Source organism: Geotrypetes seraphini, chromosome 2 (genome assembly GCF_902459505.1).
Source record: "Geotrypetes seraphini chromosome 2, aGeoSer1.1, whole genome shotgun sequence".
NCBI lineage: Eukaryota > Metazoa > Chordata > Amphibia > Gymnophiona > Dermophiidae > Geotrypetes > Geotrypetes seraphini.
The window spans coordinates 341,148,280-341,170,608 of NC_047085.1; positions in this window are offsets into that span (position 1 = coordinate 341,148,280).

The window sequence follows — 22,329 nt, forward strand, 5'->3', positions numbered from 1 at the left end:
CAGCACAAAAGAACAAACTACAATTATGTTAATGAAATAATAATGAGGTGGAACATTAACCTTTGTGTGTCTTGCTATTTGAAAACATCTCTACATTATACTCTCTGCATTAGGAAGTAATTTACTTTGTGGTTATGAAAAATGTGTTCAAATCCTGAGGACTGGAATACTGACTCAACATAATAGAACTGGAACCTAAGTGTATTTTGACTAGCCTCTTTCTAAAGGGCTTTCGTGGATTTTTGAATCAAAAGCGTGTACTCAGTGAAGATCACCACAGGAAAACCGTGGGGTCAATTTTCAGACAAAGCAGGCATGTGTAAGGCTGGTGGGTAACTTCTCCCTATACAATTTGCAGGAAATTTCAAAGGAAAATGTTCCTCTGGAAAAGTTTGTGTGGAACTGTACACATCAACCAAAGATAAATTTCAAAGAATAAATATTTATTTAAAAATTAATTGATAAAACAGTCTATATCATATGTGACGTTGGACATGATATACTATCAGATTGACAAACTAAAAAGCGACAAATCCCCTGGACCGGATGGAATTCACCCAAGAGTATTAAAGGAACTTAAGGTGGAAATTGGCGAATTATTACAATCCGTAGCTAACATGTCTATTAGAACTGGGCAAATACCAGAAGACTGGAGGATAGCAAATGTCATCCCAATTTTCAAAAAAGGATCAAGAGGTGATCCAGGAAACTACCGACCTGTGAGCCTAACATCGGTTCCAGGGAAGATAATCGAAACACTGATAAAAGATAACATTGTACAACACTTGGAGGATCACAATCTAATAAGGGCTAGTCAACACAGCTTCAGAAAAGGGAAGTCATGTTTGACAAATTTACTACAATTCTTTGAGAAAGTGAACAAACAAATGGACAGTGGAGTTCCAGTGGATATAATTTACTTGGACTTCCAGAAAGCGTTTGACAAGGTCCCAAATGTAAGGCTTATGAAGAAACTACTAAGCCATGGAATAGGAGGAGAAGTGCACAGATGGATCGGGAAATGGCTGGAAAACAGAAGGCAGAGGGTTAGCATAAATGGGAAATTCTCGGACTGGGAGAAAGTGACTAGCGGCGTGCCCCAGTGCTCGGTTCTTGGGCCTATCTTGTTCAATATTTTTATAAACGATCTAGAAGAGGAAACAACATGTAATATAATAAAGTTTGCGGATGATACAAAGCTATGTCGGGCGGTTGGCTCTCAAAGAGACTGCGAGGACCTCCAGAAAGATCTGAACCAGCTGGAAACGTGGGCGACAAAGTGGCAGATGAACTTTAACATAAACAAATGCAAGGTGATGCATCTAGGAAAGAAAAACAAAGAACACGAGTATAAGATGTTGGGGGTGACATTAGCAAAATGCGAACATGAAAGGGATTTGGGGGTACTGATTGACAGTACCCTAAAGCCATCGGTACAATGTGCGGCGGCGGCAAAGAAAGCAAACAGGATGTTAGGCATAATTAAGAAGGGGATCACGAGTAGATCTGAGGATGTCATGCAACTTTATAGAACAATGGTCAGACCGCACTTGGAATACTGTGTCCAACACTGGTCTCCATACCTTAAGAAGGATATAACTCTGCTGGAGAAAGTGCAGAGGAGAGCCATGAAACTTGTCAAAGGAATGGAGCATTTGAGCTACAAAGAACGACTCAGGAAGCTGGGATTGTTTACCCTCGAGAAGAGAAGACTGAGAGGGGATTTGATAGAGACTTTTAAAATATTAAAAGGATTTGATAAAATAGACCAAGAAGCAGCATTGCTAACATTTTCAGATGTGACACGGACAAGAAGTCATAGCCTGAAACTGAGTGGCAGCAGGTTCAGGACAAATGTCAGGAAGTTCTGTTTCACACAGCGAGTGGTGGGTGCCTGGAATGCACTCCCGGAGGAGGTTGTGGCGGAGACTACTGTACTGGGATTCAAGCGCAGGCTGGATGCACACCTTCTGGCATATCATATTGAGGGATATGGTAAAGTCGGGTCTCCAGAAAGGAGTACCTAAATGGGCCACCGTGTGTGCGGAGCACCGGACTAGATGGACCTCGGTCTGATCCGGTGAAGGCGTTTCTTATGTTCTTATGTTTAATTTATGTTCTAGACCTGACACGGTCCATTTTTCAGCACTAGAGCCTGCCTCAGGGGTACAATAGGTGCTGCTCTTATAACATCGATGATTGCTGATCAAAGTGAGTTGGATACAATCCCTCCAAAGGGATATTTATTCATTGAAATTTATCTCTGGTTGATATGTACAGTTCTATCCCCACTTACATTGTTCCAGTTACTTCTTCGTGGGGTCTATTTCCTTGGTTTTGCTCTACCTCTGGAAAAGTACACACACATACTTATGTGCAAAAACCATGTACCATGCTTTTGGAATTCCCAAAACACATGTGAAAGTGTGGTACCCACACTCCAACCTTACCACCGATAACACAACCCTGATACAAGTGTATCTTTGTTCATATTAGTTAATATGCACGTTATGTTTTGGTCACTTTACAAAAAAGTGTCATTTCTGCACATAAAACCCTGTTGAATGCATGGAAATGCCTTTGAAAATTGTTCTTCTGGAGGATACATTTATAGCAGGGTGCCTGTGGTAGATGTTCTCTGAGGACAGCAAGACTTATAGTAAATCCTCAAATCCCTGCCTTCTCCCTAAGGATCTGTATTGATTTACCATGTAATGGATGGCACATTATACCATGAGATTACTGCTAGAGGTCACAGCAGCCATTTTCAATTAGAAGCCATGAAGGGCAGAAGCAAGTAGGATTTTCTCCTTCTCTGACCACCACTAGACCACCAGGTTGTTAAGATAGTCCTAGAGAGGGAGAGCCTGCTCAAATTTGATGTGTGGAGAGGGGGAAGGGCTGTTTGGACTTGGGGATACTTGGAGGGAGGATAGGACAGGGTCTGTGAGTTGGTGGGAGGGGGGGTTGGAGGGAGGGAGATCAGCTACAGGCCACAACTCCATAAATATGTGGATTATGTGGATGCTGGCTGTTATTTATGTGCACCAAAGGAAATGGTAGGCAGACTACAAAAAGACTATAGAAGTCCAAAATAATGCAAAAAATACCTTTATTGTATAGCAAGAGTGAAGGGTTTTGAACACAGAGCCCAACTTGGCCAACTATTGCTAGATGGATGCTTCAGGGGCTAAAATAACTAATAGAAATATTTAAAAAACACACTGGTACTAACTACATACATAAATAAAAAAATGCAGCAACATAATAAAAATAACATGTAAAATATTAGTAGCAAAACCTTCACCAACCAGCAAAAATGCAACTCTCACTATGATATCAAATAAGAGCATACATTATACAATCTAAAAAAAAATAATACATATACCCTTTCCCCCGCCCCCCCCCCTCCCGTTACAAAACTGCACAAGAGGCCAATGTGGTGAATGCTCTACATTGCTCCAACACTCATAGCAATTCTATGAGCGTTGGAGCAGCGCAAAGCATTCAGTGAGCTGGCCGGTGCTATAAACCACTTGTGCTTTTTTGTAAAAAGAGGGGTGGGGTGGGGGTGTGGATAATAATTTACAAAAATGTACTTGGGAACAAGGAGAAATACATACCCAGTTCCATGTTGAAAACAAGCATGACAGTACAAAAGGAAGTGGGAACGGACAATGAACACTCCACTGAAGATCACTGATGTAAAACCAACTTGTGTATTTCAGAAAAGGACACAAGCAGAAGCTGTGGATCCTACACAGCACTGTGTTTCGGCGTCTGAGGAATGCCGGCATCAGGGGGTCACTCGGTCTAACTAACATGCCAGAGCAACCAAAATCACTGAAAAGCTATGGAAGCATTTTCAAAATGCAGTTGGAACCTAGGACAATACCAGGTGGACTTTAGTCTATGGCCCAGAAATATTAAAGAAGAGACAAGTTACTACATGTAAAGCCCCCCTATGGATCGTTATAAATGCCGTCTTTTTCTTATCATGACTGGAATAGCCATGCAGATGGTTACCCAAAACTGGAAGAATTACGACCACCTAAATTTCCCTTTCTGGTGGGCGAATCTGTGCTCCAGCTATAGATGTTAAAAAATGTATACCGATAGTTTGGGGCACAGTAATTTCTTTAAATTGGTTTGGGGCCCGTTGACATCTTATATTACTTTATTATAGTAGGTCTTTGGTTGTGAGCCAGTTTTTGTTTATTTTTGTACACATCCAGGAAGGGGTGGGGTGGGGGGGTGATTTCTGTTCTAATTTGGTCTGAATATTTTCAGGTGGGGTGGGTGGGAGGATATTACTAATTCAAATAAGGTATGGTTATTGGAAAAATCTATGCTTCTGTGTTATATTGAATAATCGTTGGGTGGGTGGGAGGAAACAGTTGGTTATGTATATTTGTAAGTGGAATGTGCTTTTTTGACTCATTATATGTGATATTTTTGTGTATTGCACTATTGAAGTTTGGAAAATCAATAAAGAATTAAAAAAAAAAAAAAAGAGACAAGTTAATTTAGGGCTCCTTTTACGAAGGCGCATTAGGGCCTTAATGCGTAGAATAGCGCACGCTAACCGCTACTGCCTTCTTTTGAGCAGGCGGTAGATTTTCAGCTAGCGCGCTCTATAGCGTGCGCTAAAGCACTTAGCGCACATTCGTAAAAGGAGCCCTTAATCATGTATTTTTTATGAGAATAACTAATGGGCAGACTGGATGGACCGTTCAGGTCTTTATCTGCCATCATTTACTATGTTACTTGATGGACCAGAGCCTCCACCTTCCTGGGACTAATAACCGGCTTTACAGATTTCCCTTTCCTTTCCATACTTGATTAGTTGATTTCCATGAGTCTATGGAGCCTCAGAAGTCCTTTGGTCCTTGAAGCCTAAGACCTGACTGAGAGAAATACTGCATATTTATTTTCATGTCTCCCCTATAGTGTTATGCTTCAGAGGTCGCTAATTAGCTTCCCACTGTGGAGTTGCAATTTCTACCTTAATTTGATTTGTACATATTTGTGAGTCGATTTTTCCCTTCCCTTAATTACCTATCAATGTTGCGGACAGAAAGCAGTTTGCATGCTGTACAATGTTTTGGTATTGGTTATTGTAGAAGTTTAAATCAGCATCTTGGAGCATCTATTTTCCTATGATATCTTTTGCACCTTCACCAAATTACTCTCCGAAAGAACATGCATTTGGAGTGAGGTAGTGCCTGACGTATGGTGAAGTGGTTTGGCTTCCTGCCCTTAGTTCATGACAATTTCACTTACATGCTTCATGCGCATGTTTCACTTTTTTGCTATAGGGGCTGACTTCATTAGAGCAACTGTTTTCGTCTAAAAAAGATAATGAGGCTTATGCATATATTAATGAGGCTGAAAAATTGTGTTCCTTAGCTTTAAGCTTGATTGGCTCCAACTGTCTCATTACAGGCTAGTTAAGTCTAGTCACCACTATTTGGGCTCATGTCTTCAGACTGATGTTTCTCAAAGAAAGGCAAATTTAAAATATTTATTTGACCAACTTGAATTGCAGCTCACCACAGATTCCTGTCTGGACTCAGACGGAGAGAATCAATGTCTCACTTAGGGGCCCTTTTACTAAACAGTGTTCCTAACTTGATGTCACTCTGGTGCTATTAGTGGCTGTTTTGATTTTGCCTCCATATCTGCTGTTTTATAGCACTGTCAGCAGTCCTGAAGTGCATCCCATAGATATAGAGAATATGTGAGGTCACAATAACTGAATGATGCAACTTCAAGGGCCTAGTGCTAGCATACAAATCTTTTTACAATATGATTCCCAGCTACTTCACACACAAACTCCCGCCCTACACTCCTTTGAGACCGCTACACTCCCATGATGAAATACGTCTACAAATACCCCCAGGCCATGCCCTCCAGCTCCAAACTGTCTGGAAAATTTCTTATTCCTATTTCCTAACAAACCTTTGGAATAATCTATCTCCACACAACAGATCGCTCCATGGTCTTCTAAACTTCAAGAAAGCTATAAAAACCTACCTATTTTCCTAGCCCAGATATGCTTCCTCAAACTGGCTCTCCCCTCTTCCTCTGCAACTGCCACCAAGAAACGCCCTATAAACTGTGGCCAAAGCAACTGCTATTGGAAGATATAGGCCATCCTCGTATAAACAATGCCTGCATGTTTTCCACAAAACAGCTGAGAGAGAGACCGTTGAACAGATCGCTTATTCCAGTGGGTGACCCTGAAGCAGTGGCGATTGTACCACAAAATGATCATTGGCCCTTATCTCTGTTATCTTTATTAAAACAATGTGGGGCTCATAATCAAAATGGAAATACGTTTAAAAACCGGCCTAAATCAACACTTAGACGATCAGTGAGATAAGTCACCCAAGTGCCAATAATCGAACTGGGTTTTAGACGTATCTAAAAATGACTTAGGCCTTCATATTGCTGCAGTATGCCCAGAACTAAAAGGGGTGTTTTAGGAGAAGTGGTGAGGGTGGGATATGGGCGGGACGTGGGCCGTCCTAGACTTAGTCGTACTGCATTTAGACGGAACTTGGCATTGTGACTTAGGCCATCTAAAACCAGGTCTAAGTCACAAGAAAGTATCCAAAGTGATCAGATAACCACTGTAGGGACTCCCCCAGTGATCACTGATCCCCCCCCCCCACACACACACACACTGCCATAAAAATCAAAATAATAACTACATATCTGCCTCCAGAACATAAGCACCTGCCAGCCTGGCATAGAAAAGTCTAGTAAAGCTGCACAGAGGTGGCTTAAGTGGTCTAGGGGGTGGTCTAGTGGAGAGGAGGACCCAGGCCCATAAGCAACTCTAACCACTGCATGCATGGTGAAACATGTGCACCCCCCAAAAAACTCCAAACCCTTATGTACTGCCATATAAGTGGCACCTGTAGCCATAAGGGCTATTAGGGTGGTAGACAGGTGGGTCTAGTTGGTTCTGGGGGGTGTTTTGGGGGGCTCACCATGACCTATAAGGTTTTTGTGGTGAGATGTTTATGTGGCACCCTTTTTGTGAAGTTCACAGCAGTGCCTTATAAGGTACCCCACTACTCTGGTGCAATGTTTGGGTGTCTAGTCCATCATTTTGCTGACCCTGCCCATATTCAAAAGGTCTTTTTCTAGGCTTTTTTGACATGGACTAATTTTTGGATGAAAATGGTATAAAGATGGATGACTTAGCAGCCTGGACGATCAGATGGCTGGACGTACAGTTAGACGATTTGTGAAAAAAAAAATATTGGATGTATTTATCGAAAATGGATCTTTTCCTGTGTCTGACTTTGGACGACTAGCGACTTAGGCCCAAAACGGACTTAGACGTATCTTTTGATTATGCCCCTCTGTGTGTCTAATTGATAAATTTTTCTGCTTACCTCAAGTCTAATTTAACCTTTATGCGAAAGTATTTTTGCCGATGATGTTGGTTCACACCTCAACACTCGGAGGCTTTTTCTTTCGCTGGTTAATTTTTGCTTTGATGCACTAGCACTATTTATGCAATGTGTTTGATTTTGGCTTAAATTACAGTAGAGACATTTTTAACTTTTACATTAAAATCTTTTATACCAAGTTGCATTTATCCCCAGTTGATATGTACAGTTCCATCCCCACTTTCTTTTTTTATGATTGTCTTTCATGGGGATTGTTTCCTTGTTTGTCTGCTTTCCTCATCATGACAGAAAAGGATGCACTAGCAGGTAAGAGCATTGCTGTCTTATGCCCTTCTGCTAGAGGTAAAGGGATTGGGAAAGTGGGATTATTATGTCATGACTGAGCTCTGTGGCCAAAAGCAGAGTTTGGGACTTCAGTGGGGGTCTGCAGCTCACCAAAGAACATAAAAACATAAGCAGAGCCTCTGCTGGGTCAGACCAGAGGTCCATCATGCCCAGCAGCCCGCTCACGCAGCAGCCCATCAGGTCCAGGACCTGCGTATTAATCCTCTTTCTATACCCTTCAATCTCCTTTTCCTTTAGGAAAACATCTAATCCTTTTTTGAAACTCAATATCGTACTCTGTCCTACCACTCCCTCTGGAAGCACATTCCAGGTGTCCACCACTCTCTGGGTGAAGAACTTCCTAGTATTGGTTCTGAATTTGTCTCCTCTTAATTTATCTGAATGCCCTCTCATTCTTGTAGTCTTCGAAAGCATAGAGGTCTCCCTAATTCATCCCCCTCCATAGAAAATTCTGAGTATCAGCACCTTCCTTTATAGAAAGTAAAATTCCCTTTTAACATTTTCATTCATATTTTGGCTCTGGGCCTCCAGATCATGTTAACACAAATAATTAGAAGGGCCTAAGCATCACTTTCTGGGAATGAGACTGTTAATTAGTTCTTGCTTCTCCTATGTTTTCTGCTGTGTACTCTAGTCTTAATTATATGTGAACTGAGTCGAGTTCCACTGGGAGATGACCGGTATATAAACCAAAGATTAGATTAGGTTAACACATAGCATAAGGTAGCTAGAAAAACAACTTCCCAAGCTCCTGAAGAGACAGTGCCTGAGAGGGCACTTCCTTCTGATACAGTGAAGCCTACCGACTATGGATTCCATGTGGGAAAGCTTCTTCACTGTGCATTCACCCTCAGAAAACTATCAGTGTGGATTGCAGCTTTGATATTTTAGATGCAGCAACATAATTTCTCCCTGAGGATGCAATTTTTTGGGGTAGAACATGAACCATGCTGGAGTACTTATATTTAATAAATGATACCACTTCAGCCGCTGTTCTTGGAAGCACTATGTATACACTTCAGGTCAATATTATATCATTACTAGATGCATTTCATCACTGTTTAAGGTTATGAGGTTTTTTCATGTGCAATGATTGTGTAAGCCGATATCTACCTTGAATCACCAAGAATTAACAGTTATTTTTCTGAGCATTCATTTTTCACTTAGGAAGGCAAATGGTTATTGCATAGAATTCAAATATTCTTGAGGTTATAATAAGATATTAGCATTTTTTTTTTCCTTTTTGTATAATTCATTGAGGGGTTCTTTTACTAAGGCGCGCTAACTAATTTAGCGCGCGCTAAATGCTAAGTCACCCATTATATTCTATGGGTGCATTAGCATTTAGCATGCGCTAAATCGGACCTCACAATTGGCTAAAGGCAGTTATTATTGGTATTATTCCCTCTTTATCCCTCTGTTTTTGAAAACCAACAATAGCCAGAAGATGAAGACGTATGTTAAACACTAAGGGCTCCTTTTACAAAAGTGTGCTAGTGGTTTTAGCACGCGCTTAGCATGCGCTAAAATGCCCCGCATGCTAGCCGCTACCGCAGGCGGTAGTTTTTCAGCTAGCGCGCGCGCGCTAAAAACGCTAGCGCACCTTTGTGAAAGGAGCCCCAAGTCATGCTTCTACTCTTTTGTGGTTCTCTCACAGCCCAAAAACTCAGAGGGATCTATTTATCATTCTGGCACCACACAGCACAGGACAGAATAGCACAAGTTATTTTATTTTTTATTTTTTCACCCGACAAGAAGTACCAAATTAATGATGCAGTTTTTTTTCTGGTGCAATCAAAACTAGATCTTCTTAATGAACATATATTTTGTTTGTGCTGACGCTGCCTAGCATATCGACACATACAGTGATTTAACAGGAGGCCTCTGCTGAACTGTTATATGAGGAAAGAAATAATTATTCTAGCATAAAACCTTCCTAAACCTCTATTGTGGACCCCTTGGCCAGGCAGATTTTCAAGATATCCACAATCAATAAACATGAAATCTATTTGTATATAGTAAGGCTCTAATGCATTTACAACTAGCTCATGTATAGTGATTATGGATAACCTAAAAACCAGACTGATGGCAGGGATCACCAGGACAGGTTTGGGAAAATCTACGATAGAACCTTAAGCTATGCAAGGTTTATTTCTGGTTTTGCTTTGATTCATTTCACTAGCAGAGGAAGAGGCATTCCGTTTCTTTCTTTCTTTCTGATTTTCACGAAGGCCCCCTTTTATCAAGCTGTGTTAGGAGTTTTTTTTATTGCAGGCTGCAGCGGTAAAAGCTCCGACGCTCATAGCAGAGATCCTCAGCACTACCTTCTACTGCCAAAACCGCCCACTTCTAAGAAGCTGCAACAAGAAGCATAGCCAAGTTTTGATGTCAGGGTGAACAGATCTTTTGTAAAATAGTAGTCAATGTAAAACTGAAGGTCTGATCTGCAAGTTGTTCTTGTTAGGTGCCGTCAACTTGTGCTCGAGTCCTAGAATGTTTTAAATAGGTGATTTATCAAATAAACTTGAACTTGAACTTAGTGACTTGATGAACTGCGGATCTAAAAAGAAATCGGTTTTGTGCTACTCCAAAAAGGTCCTCCAGCATCATCCCCATGGCTGTTTTCAACGTGTCCAGCTATCTGATTGCAGGTCGCCCTCATTGCTTGGTTCCTTTGATCTTCCAAAACATGATGTCCTTCTCCAGTGAGCTCTCTCTTCTGATAGTGTGACCAAAATAAGACAGTTGTAACTCCATCATTTGGGCTGCGAGTGACATAGCTGGTTTGATCTCTTCCAATATCGATATGTTAGTTCTGGCAGTCCATTACATATCTAAAATCCTTCTCCAGCACCAAAGCTTTTGGTGATCTACATAGAAGACATTTTATTCAAAATCCATTTGGGGAAGCGACTGCTCCCCTTGCACACCCATCTAGCTACACCTCTGGCTGCAACCCCTCCCCCCTTCACTGCCTGGCCTTTTTCACATCCTCTCTACCTATTTGAAACCCCCTCTCAGTTTACCTGCAAAAATGTTTTCATGGGGCAGACGTGATCCTCAGGCATTCCTCCCTCACCACTGCTCTATTCAAAATGGTGGTGGTACAATTTTGTTATAAAATCCATGCCACAAAATTGCATTGAAGAATATTGTAAAGAAAAATGTGACTGGCTATTTACTATAAATATGAGCATTGTTGACAGATCAAATCTTTTTCACATCTGGATTGGTAGCATGGAATTGGTAGCTACTATTTGGGTTTCTGCTAGGTTCTTATGACCTGGATTGGCCACTGTTTGAAGCAGGATGCTGGGTAGACGGTCCATTGGTCTGACCTAGTATGGCTATTCTTATGTTCACATTATAAGAATTTATTATTTTGATTGACAGATGCAATTATAATTATGAAACACTTTACAATTTATGTTTTTTGTCACTCATTCTTTAGCTGGAACATGGATGGCTTACTAAAGAGGGACTCCCGAGAGTTAAAAAACTAGACAAGAAGATTAGAATTTCTTAAAGTAAGTATACTGTATCTGTGTAGTTTCCAGAAGTGCATCCCTTGTATATTTATTACATTACATTACATTAGTGATTTCTATTCCGCCTGTGCCTTGCGGTTCTAAGCGGATTACAAATTAGAAGAGATCTGGACATTACCGAGAGAATTATATAACAATGATCCATGTAAATTACATGACGGTAGAGAATTACAAATTAGAAGATATCTGGATTTTTCCAAGAGAATTACATAGCAAAGATTCAAATAATTACAGGATACAGTGGAGAATAACAATATATTCGGGTAACAGAAGAAAATTACCTAACATTCAAGGAAGAAGTTTATTGGATACAGATGGTAGTTGCTTATTTAGGAATCTGAATATTTTTGGTAGGTATGGTTCAAGGAGTTGACTCTTGTGTTATTCACGGGGGAGAAAGCATGTGCGATTGGGGAGGAGATTAGTAAGTAGGGACATGTTTTTTGAATAGAAATGTTTTGATTTCTTTTCGAAACACTTTAATGTCTGTTGTTTTGATCATCAGTTTGGTGATGGTAGGGTCAATTTTCGCTGCCTATGTCGCTAGAAGGCTGTCATAAAGTTTCTTACGTCGGGTACCATTATGAGGGGGGAAGGTGAATAGGTTCTGAGTTCTCCTTGATCTGGGCGAGCGGTAGCGGTAGCGGCGGTTGTTTAGGTAACTGGGGGCAGTACCATGGGTTACTTTAAATAGTAGGCAATAGAATTTGAATTGAGTTCTTGCTTTTATCGGAAGCCAGTGAGAGTCTACATAGGCGGGGGTGATGTGGTCAAATTTGCTAAGAGAGTAGATGAGTCTGATGGCTGTGTTCTGAATGGTCTGTAGTTGTTTTATCATGTTGTTTGGGCATGGTAGGTAGAGGCTGTTACAGTAATCTAAGGTACTAAGTGTGAGGGATTGTATAATGATCTTGTAGTGTTCTGTGGTAAAGAATTTTCTTATTTTTCTTAGGTTTCGCATGGTGAAGAATGCTTTTTGTATGATTTTGTGGATTTGTGTCTGCATTGTGCATTATTTATGTGGGTAAACCAAAGGCTGTTATAAACTCACATTGCTGTTCTGTTAATAATTTTTTAAATATTTATTGTTATTAGTTTTCAAATGTAAATTCAAACATTGTAACAATACATTATAATAATACAGATATTATAATTATTCTATCATTTTATACATTCTGGGGCTCACAATCAAAACAAAAAAAAACATCTAAAAAGTGGCCTAAATGGGTATTTGGACGATCAAAATGCCTGATCGCCAACCCAGGTGCCTCATGCCCCACCTGTGGGCGGGGTTTGAGGCACCTGGGCCAATCAGGCCCTAAGGCCCACCATTCGATGGATGGCGAGCCTGCCGGATGGATGGGTTTGGGACCCGTCTGTCCATCCAACTTTTTTTCAGGTACAGGGGGGTTGGGGTGGGGGGGTCGAGGGGTCAGCAGGGGGTTGTGGGGTCAGCGGGTGGGGGGACGATCAGAGATTCAGGGTCGATCGTGGGAGGGGGTTCGCCGAGGACAGGAGGGCCTGGAATTCCTCCTGCCCATATCTTAATGGGGGTGGGGGTAGGGGGTCACCTGGGCAGGAGGGATTGGGATCCCTCATGCCCTGATCGGATCGGTGGGGTAGAGTAGTTGCCTGGGCAGGAGGGGTTGGGCTCCCTCCTGCCCGGATCGGATCAGCTGAGTGGGGTGGTCGCCGGGGCAGGAGGGCTTGGGCTCACTCCTGCTCGGATCAGATCGGTGGGGTGGGGTGGTCGCCGGGCCAGGAGGGCTTGGGCTCCCTCCTGGCCTGATTGTTGCTGGGGTGGGTGGGATTCTGTAACTGGTGTTCTTTTTGACAGACACCAGTTACAGAATCCAGCTGTTAGGCAAAGGACTGGCCCCTCCTTCGCCTAAAAGCCCTTGTTTTGGGCGTTCGGGACAGGCTTTTTTTAGGTTGATTATATTGTGTAAGTTTAGACATAGTGGTGGTCTAGGCGTTTAAATAGCTGAATGTAGAGACAGGCCATTATAAAAAAAACCCTCTTTTTGGACGTTTTTTTTGATAATGGACTTTTTCCCTGCTTCTACTTTCAACGTTTAGGGCCTTATGCCAAAAGGGGTCTTACACGTTTTTTTTATTATGCCCCTCATTTTAAAATATAACCAACCCCTCATCCCTTTTCTTACCATCCCTCCTCCCCCTCCCTCTCCCAAGACTGCTAAAAAATAAATAAATAAGAATTTAAACAGTTTTGCATTCTATTCTTATTGGCAGCAGCTGGATTGAGCTGGTTGGTTAGAACTAATTATGTGGCCTCTCTTGATATTTATACCAGTGGAAGCGTGAGTAATATTTAAATTTTCATGTATTTGTTTTAAGTTGGTTTGGGGATTGGCCCCTACCTACCTTTTAATTCATTTTGCACTATATAATCCTGCGAGGATAACCAGGAATTGTAACTTATTTGCAAACCCAAAGATCCTAGGCTGCAAATATAGGTCTTTTCTAGATAGGATGCTTGCATTTCAAGCAAGTAAACCACAATCCTGGTTGAGTAATTATATTGGAGGAGCCATGCTGTCTTACATCGTATTTCGAAAAGAAATCAAGACTATACTATTTGATAAATTTATCTCCTAATTCGAAGTTTTATTCATAACTTAAAAATTTTACTGTATTTTTTAGCTAACATGTTGTATTTACTCCATTAATATTTTGTATTTCGCTGATTGTCCAGTTTCTCTTTTATGTAAACCACCTAGAATTAATTTGATTGTGGCGGTATAGAAGAATAAAGTTATGTTATGCAATAAATCCACATGCCATTTTTGTTTCTATTAATATGATTAGGCAAACTGTTAGACTTTATTGTTGATAAATGAATTGATTTCCTATATCTAAATTGTGTAATTTTTTTCAGGAAATCCCCAAGACAGCATACAATAAAATGCTGGTCAATGTTAGAAGAAAAGCTCACACTATAATCATCTGTGAATGAGCTAACCTTTTGGTGTTTAAATTCTTTTTCAGCGATTTGATTGACTTTTGGTTTTATTTAACATGAGTAATTGTTGATACATCTTGGGTGGATGCCTGCTTAGACTTTGGGGGGGGGGAATTCTACAAATGGTGCCTAAACGTACCTACTGGTAGGCGCTCTACTGGCCCCTAAGTTAATTAAGAAATGCTATTTTAAATGGAAAAAAACATTAAAGGTAAAGCGCTTACTGGTGCCTAAAAAATCTGCAGAAAACAACAAACAGACTGCAGATAATGTGCAAGATGCAGGCATTGTTTATTAATAAATGCAGTAACATATACAACCTTATAGCCAACCAAGGGACCCGACACGGTCCGTGTTTCGGATAACACGCCTTCCTCAGGGGTCCATGGTGGTTAAGGTATAAAGCAAACTGCATAAAAGATAACAAACACATGCCAATCACGATCAAATGGGGTCAAGCAAGTCAACCACATCTATTAATTAGATGTCCTTAGGCATGGGAGAGCGCCTCCACTTAGGCATTTCTAGGCATCCTAAGAGTTTGATGCCAAACTCTTAAATTGTTTAATTAATGTTGGGTTTTTTTTTATTTTGATTAGCTGAAAACCAGCATGGCCAATTACCACACCGATTTAGACAATAAAAAAATAAAAATTAGGCATGGATCCGAAACTTAGGCAACGCTAGGTGGCTGCAATTAGGGCACCTAATGAAGGCACTGTTTATAGAATTCCTTAGTTATTACCAAATATAACGTTTGTGTAAATACAAATGCCTAGATTGGAGAGATACACATGTAACTTATACTCTTCCCTAAGTTACACATGTGCTCCCTACCCAGACTTTCCCCATCTGTAAATAACTTGCCATAAGTGTATACCTACAGAATATAATGTAGCCAGATTATTGCTATTTATATCTGTATTTGAACAATATGAGTCTGATTCTATAAACGGTATCTAACTTGTAGGCACCGGTTGGCATGGTTGTCAAATAACTGTGCGGTGCCATTTATAGAATCATAAGAATAGCCTTACTGGGTCAGACCAAAGGTCTATCAAGCCCAGTAACCTGTTCTCACGGTGGCCAATCCAGGTCTCTAGTACCTGACAAAAACCCAAAGAGTAGCAACATTCCATGCTACCGATCCAGGGCAAACAGTGGCTTCCCTCATGTCTTTCTCAACAACAGACTATGGACTTTTCCTCTAGGAAATTGTCCAAACCCTTTTTAAAACCAGCTATGCTATCCATTCTTATCACAACCTCTGGTAATACGTTCCAGAGCTTAACTATTCTAATCAAGCCTAGCAACATTAGGTCAGAGTTTTCCTGGCCTAATTTACCTGTGCTTAACACAGATGCCTAGCAACCTGTACGTCAACCATACCTATTATCTGTCCATAACCTTGCCTACCAGGCATTGTTAGGTGTCGCTGGGCGCATTGACTTAGCCATCGCTAGGTGCTATGTGATATTCCACATACATCTTAAATTAATTGTTTTTCAATTGGAATTTAATGGCATGGCCATTTACCATGCTAATAAAACCAATTACGTTCCTTGTGGAATTCATTTAGGTACCACTACGCATTCCTTTTTTTTTTCTATTATTTTTATTCATTTTTAAAACCAACATCAAATGCAACATATTATCAAACAATGTACAAAATAAACAGCACTTAATTCCATCAAATGATATAATAAATACATATCCCTCCCCCCCCAACCACCATTTCATACAGAATAAAGACAATCAAGAGTAATACAAATGATCAAAACAAACAAAATTGCAATCAAATAATAAATTAAAGGCATATCCCCCCTCCACCCATCCTGGATGTGTATAATCAAAGCATTCCTGATTAGGATACCTAGCAGCACCTAACCTGGGCACCATTTATAGAATTTCCTGCTATATGTGTAAATTAATATAATGCTGTTATTGACATGCTTACTTGCCACCTCCTAAATGGGATAATGATATAGTAACAGAAGCTGTTACTGTAGAACAAGCTTTTCAGTTTTATGGGGAGCCTGAACCAGTGACTACACAAACAGGGACTGACCTCACAATAAAATATGAGTCACTTAGGATCACCTTTGCATTTGATAGACTATTATAAAACTGCAAAATTACAAAACCAGATTCATAACCATTAGCCTGGTTTGGGCAAATAACTCATACCTTGGCAACCTCTTATGTCAGCTAATCTTCGTCTTTCAGTCTTTGTTCAGCAAGAGCAATGGTGAAATACCAGTAAAATAACCTTTATTATCATTACAAGGACTTTGCAAAACTTTTTATTGTTTTCAAAGTTGTTCATTTTCAGCATCTTGGAGCCACTACACATTTGTGGAAGAGGCTGTATATCTTCACTTTGTGCTGTCATTGCTAGGCTCTTTACTGGCCATGTATTTGTCTAATGTATAATCAGTTTAGAAGATTCACTGCCTGTGAATGTTGATTTGGAACTGTAAATGATTTCCCATTAATAAAGTGGATATATATTTTTGGACCAGTCAACAAGTTGCTTGAAAAGTGATTTATTTAAAAGACTGCTGTCTCAGTAGTTAACAAGTTTACAAGAAACTCTTAGAAGTTAGGAAACAGGAGTCTGCAATCCACTGTAGAGTGCTAGATTGTGATATCTGTAAATATTTTCCTTGGCACTTTGTCCCATGTTGCTCAGGAGATATTTCCTGCAAACGATCAAGAAAAAGGGAGGCAAAAGAAAACTATCTGGCCAGGTCTAAAGCTGTCAAAATAGCAGTCAGAAAGGCCAAACTTCAAATAGAAGAGAATCTAGCAAAGAACATTAAGAAAGGGGATAAATCCTTCTTCAGGTACATTAGTGATAGAAAAAGAAACACAGATGGGATAGTACACCTTAGGAAACCGGACGGGAATTATGTAGAATCGGATTCCGATAAAGCTGAACTACTAAATGAATATTTCTGCTCAATCTTTACTTGCGAGGCGCCGGGGTCCGGTCCACAGTTGCAGGCAAGGCAAAGCTCGGAAGACCCATTTCGGAATTTCGAGTTTACACCCAGCAGCGTATACTGTGAGCTATCAAATCTCAAAGTGAACAAAGCCATGGGACCGGACAATCTACACCCCAGGGTGCTTAGAGAGTTGTGTGATGTCCTGGCGAAAACGTTATCCGTGCTTTTCAATATTTTCCTGAGTACAGGAAGAGTCCCGTTGGATTGGAAGTCAGCTAACGTCATTCCACTCCACAAAAAGGGTTGCAGGACGGAGTCTGCGAATTACAGACCAGTGAGTCTCACATCAATAGTGAGTAAACTCATGGAAACACTAATTAAGCATAAATTAGATACGATCCTGAACAAGGAGAATCTACGGGATCCCCATCAACATGGATTTACAAAGGGAAGGTCCTGCCAATCCAATCTAATCAGCTTCTTTGACTGGGTAACAAGAAAGCTGGATATGGGGGAATCCCTGGACGTCGTGTACTTGGACTTCAGTAAAGCTTTTGATAGCGTCCCACAACGCAGGTTATTGAGCAAAATGAATTCGATGGGATTAGGAGAAACATTAACTGCTTGGGTCAATGATTGGCTAAGCGGTAGGCTTCAGAGGGTGATGGTTAACGGTACCCTCTCTGAAACATTGAGGGAAGACCAGTGGAATGCCGCAGGGCTCGGTCTTGGGCCCAATCCTCTTTAACATATTCAAAGGAGACCTGACTCAGGGGTTTCAAGGTAAAATAACATTATTCGCCGATGACGCCAAACTAGGTAAAAGCACTTTGCCCGAAAGTATGGCGCGGGACCTATTCTTACTGGAACATTGGTCTTCGACTTGGCAGCTAAGCTTCAATGCTAAAAAATGTAAGGTCATGTACCTTGGCAGCAGAAATCCGTGCAGAACTTATACCCTAAATGGTGAGACCTTAGCTAGGACTACAGCAGAATGAGATTTAGGAGTGATCATTAGTGAAGATATGAAAACTGCCAATCAAGTGGAGAAGGCTTCATCCAAGGCTAGACAAATGATGGGTTGTATCCACAGAAGTTTTGTCAGCCAGAAGCCCAAAGTCATAATGCCGTTGTACAGATCCATGGTGAGACCTCATCTGGAATATTGTGTACAATTCTGGAAGTCACATTACCAAAAAGATGTGCTGAGAGTTGAGTCGGTTCAACAAATGGCCACCAGGATGGTCTTGGGACTCAAGGATCTCCCATATGAGGAAAGGCTGAGTAAATTGCAGCTATACTCACTCGAGGAACGTAGAGAGAGAGGAGACATGATTGAGACGTTTAAATATATCACAGATCGTATCGAAGTGGAAGATGATATCTTCTTTCTTAAAGGTCCCACGGCCACAAGAGGGCATCCGCTGAAAATCAGGGGCGGGAAATTTCATGGTGACATCAGGAAGTATTTCTTCACCGAAAGGGTGGTTGATCATTGGAATGAACTTCCACTGCAGGTGATTGAGGCCAGCAGCGTGCCAGATTTTAAGAAAAAATGGGATAGGCATGTGGGATCTCTTGGGGGGTGAAGTTGGGGGGTGGGTCATTAGAGTGGGCAGACTTGATAGGCCGAGGCCCTTTTCTGCCGTCATTTTCCATGTTTCTATGTTTCTAACTGGTATAAGATAGCAGATACAGTATGGGACCAGCCAGGGTATGAGGTACATTTCCAGAGTAGGGTGGCTAGGGCCACTGATATATACCCCCCAAAAAAAAACAAAAACCCCAAACCAAAAACCCAACCCATACCAACCATTACTACATTTTAAATAGGAATCTTCTTACATTTCTTCTCCTAGGTGACAGTCAGATTAATGACAGGGATACCAGGTCAGCAGTGTGAGACCACAGCATGTAACAAGTTGCTATGGTTTCTAGTTACAAATAAAACACACATACACTAAGGTAGAAGGGCAGCCTAGGGAACAAAAAAATATACAGGTCTAAGTTAGTTGGTAGTAAGACAATTGGTAGGCTGTGACAACTGGTTGGATGCAACAATTTGTAGGAAGTCAATTGGTAGAACAAACTGCATGCTTCAAAACACCAAAAAAAAAAAAGGTTATTTATGCTGAAAAGTTGATTGTAAGGTCTAGTTTTAAAAAAGTTAATTTAATAACTCATTGACATAATTTATAATTCAAGACACATTGTATTCAAGACACATTGTATTCAATACCACGAAGAAAATGAACAGGTTTTCTGTGCAAATTTTTCATGTTTCAAAACAACTAAAAAGTACTTTTTATGCTCACAAGTTGATTGTGAGATTCACCCAACCCCTTGAAGGCCCTGATACTACTGAGCTGAATTTGATTGGTTGAGCAGGCAGAAGCTGCTCAACCAATGAAATCTCAGGGTCTTCAGGGGGTTGGGCGAATCCCTTGAAGGCCTAACCAGATGCCACTGGTAAATTCAAATATACAAAAAATAATTACTGGGTTCATTTCAATTTTTCAGGAACTTCAGAATTTCCAGAAATATAATCTTTCTGGTCAAAGGTGCATGATTACTTGTTTCAGAGGGAGTCATAGGGGCTCTTTTTACTAAAGTGCAGTAAGGTTTGCACTTATTGCATGGTTAACACTATTACTGTACAGCAAGTGCAAAGCCTGTATAGTAAATGCCTTGCATAGTGCAGAAAGCTACTGTACAGGCAGCACATTACATACAATACCTGATATATGGTACAGGTGCTCCCGTGCTATTCAGGCATGGCATTTATTATGCTGCAGAGCTTCCACAAATAAAGAGGTAGAGTTGCTGAGACCCTGACCCCCAATAGTGCTGTTATATCTGATCTCCTCCTATCAGCGTCAGCAGATCTGTTTCCAACCAGGGCCAGTCCAGATCACAAGTACCTGGCAAGATCCCAAAAGAACAAAACAGACTTTATGCTGGGTACATATGATTACCACATCCTATATTTCTGCATCTATCATTCCCCGGATCATGTGCAGCTCCCTCCGACATCAGAGGGAAGGCTTCTGGATCAGCCACAAGCAGCATGTAGGAACTGCTGCCTGCGGCTTTGTGGAGAAGTGTGGTTGTGGAGGAGGAGGAGGCCTACACAGATTCCATGGGACTCCTGTCAGCACCCCCCCCCCCACACACACACACATTCTGACACCTATGCCTTCTGGTTGTCACACTTACCAATTGTCATATCCTACTAATGATCGTTCCACCAATTGTCTTTCAACTAATTGAAAGACACATCCTACCAATTATAATTCTATCAAACATCTGGCTCCCTAATACTGTGCCCCAAGAAATCTTAAGGAAGGGACATAGAGAGAGACCTAGTACTGGGATGGGTGGAGTACAAGGGAAAGAAGAAGACAAAAATGGGGAAGAACGTAAAAGAAAGGATGGGAGTGAGAGAGAAGCTATAAGTTTGTGAGGAGGAGATAGGGGAGGGGGGTATGAGAAGTACCTTAAGAGGGGAGATGGAGATGAACTTCAGTGTGATGGGTGGAGAAATATCTAAGGGGAGAAAAGAGCAGGATGTAGAGTAACATGGGGGAGATAGAAAGAAATAGCAGTGGGAAAGTAGAGAAGGTACTGTGTTTGGAGAAATTAGAAGAATCAGAAGGGAGGTGGGAAACAGGGGAGAAAAAAATGTAGAAGAGGTAAGAGTGAGACATAGAGGCCGATGTTGCACATTCCTTTTTAATGTCTTAAATCTGCCCTTGTGTGTCATGCATGAAATGTAGTTCAATTTCTTTTTCTGGGTATGGATAGAAAACCAGGACAATTGCATGTCCTGGGGACAATGTTGATTGCATACTTTTTTTGGGTAGTTGTTTTTTTTTTCATTTAAATTTTATTTACAAAATTTATATTTCACATTATCTGATTAATCTAAATGGGTGACAAATAACACATGTAATAATGCTTCATAAAATATAAAACGAGTCCAAAACAAATAAGACAAATACAATTCTAAAGCCTCTTCTTGGTTCTTAATTAAAACTTACAGCCTGTTTTACAAAGCCGCATGGCAACAGCCCTGAAGCCCTTTAAATCTCTATGGGCTTCGGGGTTGTTACCGTGCAGCAGCCGCTAGCACGGTTTTGTAAAACAGGCCCTCCGTTATTGCCTCTACACAGTTTTATATGAAAAACTACTAAACCCTATTGAACATTTAAACTTTTCAAAAAAAAAAACCCCCAACTCTGATGTGATTGCTCTTATTTCTTCAGGAACAGAATTCTATAACTCTGGCCCTATCATAGAAACGCAATCCTAGTACTTGAAGATTCATACTAAACGTGTTGAAATGAAAGGACCTCAAAAAGACCTTCATTCACTTGTTGTTAATTGACAATGTGGTCTATCAATATGCAAGGAAGATGCAATACATACAGTAAGGACATTTCATTGCTCAAAATCCTATGAATCAGAATTAGAATTTTGCCATGTAATGGGAAGCCAATGCAAACTTTTTATTTATGTATTTATTTATTTATAGATTTCAAATATTCAATTCAAGATTAACTTGTACAGAAAGTGATTACAACAAAGAAAAAATATTTTTGCCCTCAAATTATATAAGAACATAAGTATTGCATAATCAACTCAAGTCCACAATAAGATCCAGGATGTAATATAAACGGAATAATAAAGAAATACTAACAAAAGAAGCGTGGAGCGCAATTAACTGATATACAGGCGTCTAATACATTAAAGCCCTCATTTCTTTCCCTTCTCTGGGGGGGGGGGACAAAGAGAGAAAGGCCGTTAGCTGATATGGCTCAAAGAAAACATATTTCTGAGAATTATATTGTATTATACACTTGCATGGGTGACGAAGATAAAAAGTCGCCCCAAGAACTAATACTCCAGGTTTTAATAATAAAAATTCTCTTCTACGCTTTTGTGTGTCTCTTGCCAAATCTGGGAACATTTGTATCTTAAGATCAAGAAACTTTTTCTCTTTGTTTTTAAAGAAAAGTCTCAAAAGCCAGTTTTTATCTAATATGAGAGCCAAAATCACTATCAATGTTGCTGGTATT